General features: G+C 43.8%; 1 long non-coding RNA gene, 1 other non-coding gene and 1 pseudogene across 2 annotated transcripts; 1 reads left to right on the forward strand and 2 right to left on the reverse strand.

The window, feature by feature from the left end:
• The first annotated feature begins 713 nt into the window (after window positions 1-713).
• On the forward strand, window positions 714-3406 carry LOC113616985 (peroxisome assembly protein 12-like; annotated as a pseudogene).
• Window positions 3407-4861: 1455 nt separating this feature from the next.
• LOC113616984 (uncharacterized) lies at window positions 4862-7559 on the reverse strand. The gene is made up of 2 exons (XR_003431469.1): window positions 7190-7559; window positions 4862-5390 (listed from the first exon to the last, which is right to left on the reverse strand). It is a non-coding gene; the product is annotated as an uncharacterized LOC113616984 (long non-coding RNA).
• Window positions 5511-5607, reverse strand: LOC113616986 (Z30 small nucleolar RNA). Its single transcript, XR_003431470.1, has one exon. It is a non-coding gene; the product is annotated as a Z30 small nucleolar RNA (small nucleolar RNA).
• Window positions 7560-7749: the final 190 nt, after the last annotated feature.

A 7749-nucleotide genomic window follows, 5' to 3' on the forward strand; every position in this document is an offset into this window, starting at 1 on the left:
CACTGTATTCATATCGCTAATGTGACGCATCCTACCGTGTTCGAGGGCAGGAACCATTTTCATTTAGTGTAGCAAGTGCCCAGGGTTCTGCTTGAACGTAACCTAACCTAGAAGACAATTAAGGTACCAGCTTGAATGAAAAATAATCGTCCCAAATTCTGAACAACAGCAGGAAATTTTTTTTGTCGTTAATAATTGGCAGCCATAAGGCTAAGCCTTCTATCTCGGCTTTGTCGCTTCAAATCCTTCCCGAAGGCGGCAAAAATAGTGAGCCACCACCCCCGCCGCAAGCAAAGTGAGCCTTCCATCTCCACATTCCCTTGGGTCCCTCGCCTCTGTCTATCGCCCCAGGGAACAAAGGCCTCAGCAACAGGCCGAGCTCTGGCTCCGGGCGCCAGACGTCAGTGCGGCGACCCAACACCTTGCCAAAATGACTCTGTAGAGAGATATCAGAGCCGTGGCTTTCCAACAACACAGCGATGCAAAACCAGCTAAGAAAAGTAAAACCTACCAGCGGAAAACTCCTCGCCAACCGAGCCCGCTGGGGGCGGAAGCGGAAGTGCCTGTGAGATCATAGAGTTCTCTAGTTCCGGTCGCGGAGCCGCGTTCGGGGCTAGAGCGCCTCTCCACGGCCGGCGGGCTCCAAGCGGCTTCTATTTCCGGTTGCGGCTTCTGACATAAAGCCGAGACCTCCTTTTAAACGCGGCGTCGCGGGTTCCTCGCTCCTCACCTGGGGTCAGCTCGCAAGGACTGGCGCGGGCGGGGGGATTGCACAGCCCACAGCTGAGCCAGGCCGTTGGGGCCGGCCTGCACTGGCACCTTCGATCCCTCAGAGCCGCCTGGCTTTTGAGCCCTCCGGATTGGGAGTCCGTGATTGGCCGCCTCCAGGACTGCCGCTCGAGAGGCCAGCGCTCCTTCGCCGTACCTGTCCCCCCATAGTCACGCTTTTCCCTGTGAGGTGCAGCATTAATCAACTCACCTCTCCCACACACTACTTCCCTAACGTGGGTGTCCGCGTTGACTTCATTCTTCACCTTCCCTTGAGACCCCTCCCCTCTGCCTCCGGAAGAGGTCTTTTTTGCCCAGTTCCTGTAAAATAGCACCCATCTGGCACCCCCAGAAAGTTCATGCTTACTAGAGAGTTTGTGGGCAAAGTAAAACCCAGTGCACACACGAAACTATGGCTGAGCACGGGGTCACATCACAACTGCTTCTGCGGTGGATGACCAGCCAGCCATCCATCTTTGAGGTGGTAGCACAGGACAGTTTAATGACAGCAGTGAGACCTGCTCTTCAGCATGTGGTCAAGGTAAGGATTTAATTCTCTTAAAAGTTTTAGGAACGTCCGGGTAAAAACCAAGCCAATAATCTGAATTTATTTCTTGGCCTAAGTTTTGAAATAACCAGTTAGCATATAATGCACATCACATGATTTAATGGTTATGGAGTCTCTTGTTATGTGTACTGAATACCCAGCACTAAAGGGAGGTTAAGGTAGACCCAGAAAGAAAAGTGTGGAAATTCAGAGGGAAGAAAAGGAAATATAAATACAAGGCATAGTAGCTATGTAATGGAATGAATTTCATTTATTTATTTTGCTTTAGGTTCTTGCAGAATCAAATCCTGCCCGCTAGGGCTTCTTGTGGAAGTGGTTTGATGAAATCACCCTGCTAGGTCTTCTGCTCCAGCAACATTATCTGTCTAAAACCAGCGCCTCGTTTTCTGAAAACTTTTATGCTTAAAGAGGATCGTAATGGGAGACACACACAAGCTTCAGAGATTGGCCAGTGCTGGTCTCCCAAAGAAGCAGCTTTGGAAGTCAGTTATTTTCCTGGTTCTTCTTCCCAGTCTGAAAGTGAAGCTGATTTCTAGCCTGAGAGAAGAGGATGAATATTCCATCCACCCCCTACTTCCCACTGGAAACGATTTTACAGAGCCTTTTTGGCAGCCTACCCATTTGTTAACATGGCCTGGGAAGGCTGGTTTCTTGTACAGCAGCTTCGATACATCCTAGGAAAGGCTCAGCATCACTCACCACTGCTGAGTCTGGCTGGGGTTCGGCTAGGTCGACTTACAGTTCAGGATATACAAGCTCTGGAGCACAAACCAGCCGAAGCCAGCATGATGCAGCAACCAGCTGGGAGGTAAGGCTTAACATTTCCCCAACATATTTGATTAATAAATCCTAAAATCTTATCCCAATTTTATGAAATTTACCCCCTTCAGTCCACTTTGGGGTATTTCATAAAATCATCGAAAAATTCTTGTGTCCATAAAACAAGGATTGCCATCCTGGTAACCTTCCTCATCATAATGGCTACATTTTTGCACACACTTGCTATGTACCAGACACTTTGCTAGGTGTTTACGTATATTATCTCAATCCTCGTCACAGCTCAATGAAATAAATGCATTAGCACCATTTAACAGTTGAGGAAACTAAGTTCTAACATTTGAGTACTTTGCCAAGGCCACACAGCTAATAGGCGGCAGAGCTGAGATTCAAGCCAGATCAGTACAATTCTAAAGACTGCTCTTAACCATGGTGCTATCCCGCTCCTAGTGTCTGTGTTCTCTGACAAGTTCAAATATATTCCTCAGTACTGCTGAGTTGTTTTTTAAGTGAGTTATTTCTTTTTCTGGATATACTATCTTCCACCCCCATAAAAGGTCTATATAATCAATGGCTCATTAACTTCTTTCTCAAAACACAAAGCAAAAAAAGCCCTAGTCATTAAAAACAAAGCTTAGCTCCTAGAACTCCTAAAATACGGTAGGTTAGAAAGAGGGAATTGTTTCGAATAGACACAAGAGAAAACGCCAGTCCAGCATCTATTCAATCCCCAAGCTGAATCAACGATTCTAATGAAAAGTGTAAGAATTGCATGTGTATTAGTTGTTCTGTGATTGTACCTAAATAAACAGTTTCTCCTTTTGCCTCCTTGTTCTGTTCTCCAAACAGCGTTGGCGAGAAGATAAAGTCAGCTCTGAAGCAAGCCGTGGGAGGTGCCGCCTCATGCCTCTCTACTGGCCTTTCGGTGGGTGTATTCTTCCTGCAGTTCCTTGAGTGGTGGTATTCATCCGGAAACCAAGAAACCATCAAGTCATTGACTGCCCTGCCTACTCCACCACCACCGGTACATCTAGACTACAATTCTGATTCTCCCCTGTTGCCCCAAATGAAGACTGTGTGCCCACTGTGTCGTAAAAACCGGGTGAATGACACCGTTCTCGCCACCTCTGGCTATGTGTTTTGTTATCGCTGTGTGTTTAATTACGTGAAGAGTCACCGAGCTTGTCCCATCACAGGTTATCCAACACAAGTACAGCATCTGATTAAACTGTACTCCCCTGAGAACTGAAAGGGATTAGCACCTTGTCTCACAACAAAATGACTGCACTATAAGGCCAGAGGGCTTGTTTTCCGCACGGTAAATAGCATTGTTTGATCATCCTCAATTAATAATTGTATGAACTTTAAACAGCCACATGGATTTCTTTAAAAGGATGTACTCGTTGATCTTAACCTTTTAGCTTGCTCCCTAGACACCTCTACTTAGAGTTGACCGAGCTGGTCAGAGTGAGAGAATCAGGACTGGCAGGGGATATGAGGATCAGCATAGAGAAGGGGATCAAAGAGGGTACTCGGCACAGAAGCTTTTCCTGTCCCCTTCCTTAAAGGACAAGAGGTATAGAAGCTCTCAGGAAAAACCCAAGTTAGACCTCGTAGAGTGGGTAGTGAAGGGGAAGCAGGCCTTTTGAGAAAGGAAAGCATTTATCTGCCTATGAGGAATAGGTTTTATCGGTTTGCAAACAGTATGAAATATGGACCTGCTTTTTTATTTTATTTATTTTTTGTAATACAGCAGGTTCTTATTAATTATCACTTTTATACATATCAGTGTATACATGTCAATCCCAGTCTCCCAGTTCATCCCCACCCCACCCCTCACGGACATGCTTTTTATAGAAATACTTAGAAACACTTTCTCCTTCCATATGCTGAGACTCATTTGTTAAGTAACATTTGCTATAGTTTATCACCTTTTAAAGATCCCTTTGTGAACCACACATATCTTCCTTGGGAAACTGGTTACAGGAAAATAGGGGTTGAATGTATATACAGAATAGTCTGAAGACTTCAGTGTGAAAGCAAAGCTATTAATGAAGAGATGAAGTAAAATACTGCCCTATGACTGTGTAAAGACAGGATCTTTTCATAAGGTCTTTGTGCTTGCTGTTAAGAGTTTGCTAAGCTGACATGAATTATTCTGGCTATTACTAAAGTTTCTACAAAACGCTTAAGTAAAATTTAAGAATAAATGTTTTTTGGCAAAGAGCTGTTCCATGTCATGATTATGTGGAAACCGAAAGATTAGTTGAGGTATTTAGAGTAAATTTTTCATTCAGGCCACCTTTGCGGGTTTTTTTGTTTTTTTTTTTTTTGCAGTACGCGGGCCTCTCACTGTTGTGGCCTCTCCCGTTGCGGAGCACAGGCTCGGGACGCGCAGGCTCAGCGGCCATGGCTCACGGGCCCAGCTGCTCCGCGGCATGTGGGATCTTCCTGGACCGGGGCACGAATCCGTGTCCCCTGCATCGGCAGGCAGACTCTCAACCACTGCGCCACCAGGGAAGCCCCTACCTTTGATTTTTTGAGGCATTCTGTATTAACATTTTGCTTTTTTTGCTAATCCAATATTGGAGAGAAATCCTCTCCTCCAACAGCAAGAATTCAATCTTGAGTGAAATACCTTATTTCTCAAGTGAAATACTGCACAAACACTTAAGTTGACACCGGATTGGCAGGGTTAAACATACAGGTTAAAAACATACGGGTTAAAAAAAAATCATTACTACAAGAGGAAGCATGAAAATGATTTTTAAGTGCCTCTGCTGAGACAGGTGTTGTCCAATACAACTCATTTCAGCAATTCAAAGCACATTTTCTGATAGCACTAAGATAATAGAACTAAATTTTGAAATAGAATATCCTATAGATTTTAAAATATTAACACTTTTATGTACCATGAGAAGAGTATAATGGATATTTGCAAAAATTCTTATTAAACCACAAGGTTTTACCAGAACAAATACCATAGTTAAGTAAACTTTTTTTTAATTTAAAAATTTTTTAATTTGTTTCAAAGTTAAACCCAAGACACACTGACTTCACAAGAAATTCAATGAGAAATGTTTTTCTAGGCTGAACACGTGTTTCCCCTTAGTCTCCCCACAAAAAACAAGTACATGTTAATTACTTTCATTTTACAATCACTGCTAAATAAACATTTTTAATATAGTAATGAGTCAATAAGGGAACCGAACCAGATTCAGGACTGAAATAATGCAGTTTTCCATGAAGATATCAAAGCCATATTTTTCACCTCAACCTACAAAGAAAAACAGGAAAGTATCAGTAATTCAAAAGAATATTAAACACTCTTACACATAATAAAACCAGTATCCAAATAGGCTAGAACATACCAATGTGGAAAAACTACAACCAGAATCAGCTCAGAGAGAAGATTAAGGGGTCATACCCTGGTCAATGCCAACACTGAAGCAATGGCAATGCCAGGTCAGACTATACTTCACTCATCATTGCATCATTGCTTTTCACCTCCTTGTATTATCTAAGATCAGCCCAACACCCTATTTTCACATCCAAGAAAACTTAGGTTTACCCATGAGAAAAAAAGACTTCTTTTTAGATAAGTTGCAACCGTGGGCTTTCAATATTTGATCTTCTACTATTCACCTCAAGCAACTCTGCTGTACAAAAATGCAAACTTGAACAAGTTTTGTTTTGGAGGTGCTTTTTAAAAATTTTTGTAATACAGAGTAGAGTGGAGAAGCATTTACAGTACAGAAAAACATTTCTTGTTTTAGTGAGTCCAAACACCATGCATGATAAAATCTCAGGGATGTCTGTGAAGGGATTTATAATCTAGTTCTAAAGCAAAATCCTTAGAAAAGATTTTCTCCTAAAATCCTTTATAAAGTAAACTCCAGTTCATTTAATATACAATTTGATTTACAATCCTGCTGCCAACAAAGATGAAAAGTATAGTCATAAAAAATTTTATACAAGAGTCTGCTAAAGAGTCCAAGACCCAGGGAGGCTAGGATTTGACAAAGGTCCATAGAAAAATAACAGCAATGCTGGAAAGAGAAACTGAGGTCTGATTACCAGATTTATATTTTTCCACTACCAGCTAAATACAAGGTTTAATTTCATTTTTCTCCAGGCCATGGGCAAGATAAAGGAAACAATGCAAAGCCTGGGTAATTCACAACATGGATGATCAATTTCTGAATGAGAAAGCTGCCTGCATTTTATTTATTCTAAATGACACCTTCTCGTAGTTTACTATCGCTGACATGCTATGCTAAAGTACTAGGATCACAAACAATGTCAACCTCTCTAGCTTTTCAGCATTGTATCTAAATAACAATTCTGGAGACACAACATGCCTCCTTCAGCCATTTATAAATGTCAATAGCTTGATACTCCATAGTTAAAAACGTACAGCTATGGTCTGTGTTCTCCATTCAGCAACTGAATTCCACAAAGAGAGGGAAACTAGTAAAGTGCCTGTTTAGAGACTTGAACCTGTATCTCATCAACCTGTGCAGAAGTAAGTACACGTTACAAAAAGCAAACAGGCTAAGAGAACTTAAATAACCTTGTCTAAAAGCACGAAACTTGTGAGCAGAGCTCCAAGTGTGCTCCAGCCACAGAGGGCACACTTTCCTTGTTCTCTTCCTCAGTACGCTTTCCTCTGTCTGGAGCGCCTTCCCTACCCCTTTCAATCTGGAGAAAGTCTGTAGTTCTAAAACCTTGTTCAAACGTCACCTTCTCTGTTAAGTCGTCCCTAACTCCCTCAGTCATCCCCTCCTCTGACTCCCACAGCACTTTTTCCCACCACAGTACGCATCACACGCCAATTATTCATCCATTCACGTCCCCCACCTCCCGTCTCTCCCACCAGCCCCATTACGCAGAGCTCCTAAAGAACCAGGACTTCCTCTTACTGGCCTTTGCATCCATTACACTCAGAATGATGCCTGGGACACAGAAGGCGGCTCAATAAGCGACAGTTTAATTCAGTCAGTGAACGACCCTCCCTACTAAACCCTAAGCGCCTGGATTATACAAGCATCAGCACAGTTTATAAAGCCGACTTACCTCCAACATTTCACGTAGGTTAAGGACGTCCCTCAAGTATCTCTAAGCCCTCCGTCCTCCAACTTCTAACTCATGGCATTCTGCATGGCACCCTGCACAGGACCACCAATTCTTATACACGGTGTATCCTCAAAACGATAATAATAACAACAATAATAATACTACTGCTGATAATAATAATAATAACATCCAAACCCCACCAACTTCAGGAAAGACTGAGACGCCATCCTTCCGGGGAAACACAAGTCCGGATCCAGGGCTCAAACCAAAGCCTCAGGCAGAGGGTCCGCAGCCCGATTTGGGAACTCCCCAAAACTCTTACGCCCTAAACTCTCAGGAGCCCTGCCCAGGCCTGCAGAGGCTGACCTCAGCCCACCCGCCGCCGTTCAGTCCCAGAGGTACGGGCTTGGGGCTTCCCACACTGCTCCACCTCGCTACCCCGCCGGCTGCCGCGGCAGCCCGATCCCGACAACCAATCCCGAGACGGCCAGTGGACCACGTGGGCCGCAGCCTTGAGGCTCGGCTGGTGCGAGGAGCAGCCAATCGGAGGGCTAGGCGAA

The sequence above is a fragment of the Aethalodelphis obliquidens genome, unplaced genomic scaffold (assembly GCF_003676395.1).
Source record: "Aethalodelphis obliquidens isolate GAN/ISIS:26980383/991018 unplaced genomic scaffold, ASM367639v1 scaffold1101, whole genome shotgun sequence".
NCBI lineage: Eukaryota > Metazoa > Chordata > Mammalia > Artiodactyla > Delphinidae > Aethalodelphis > Aethalodelphis obliquidens.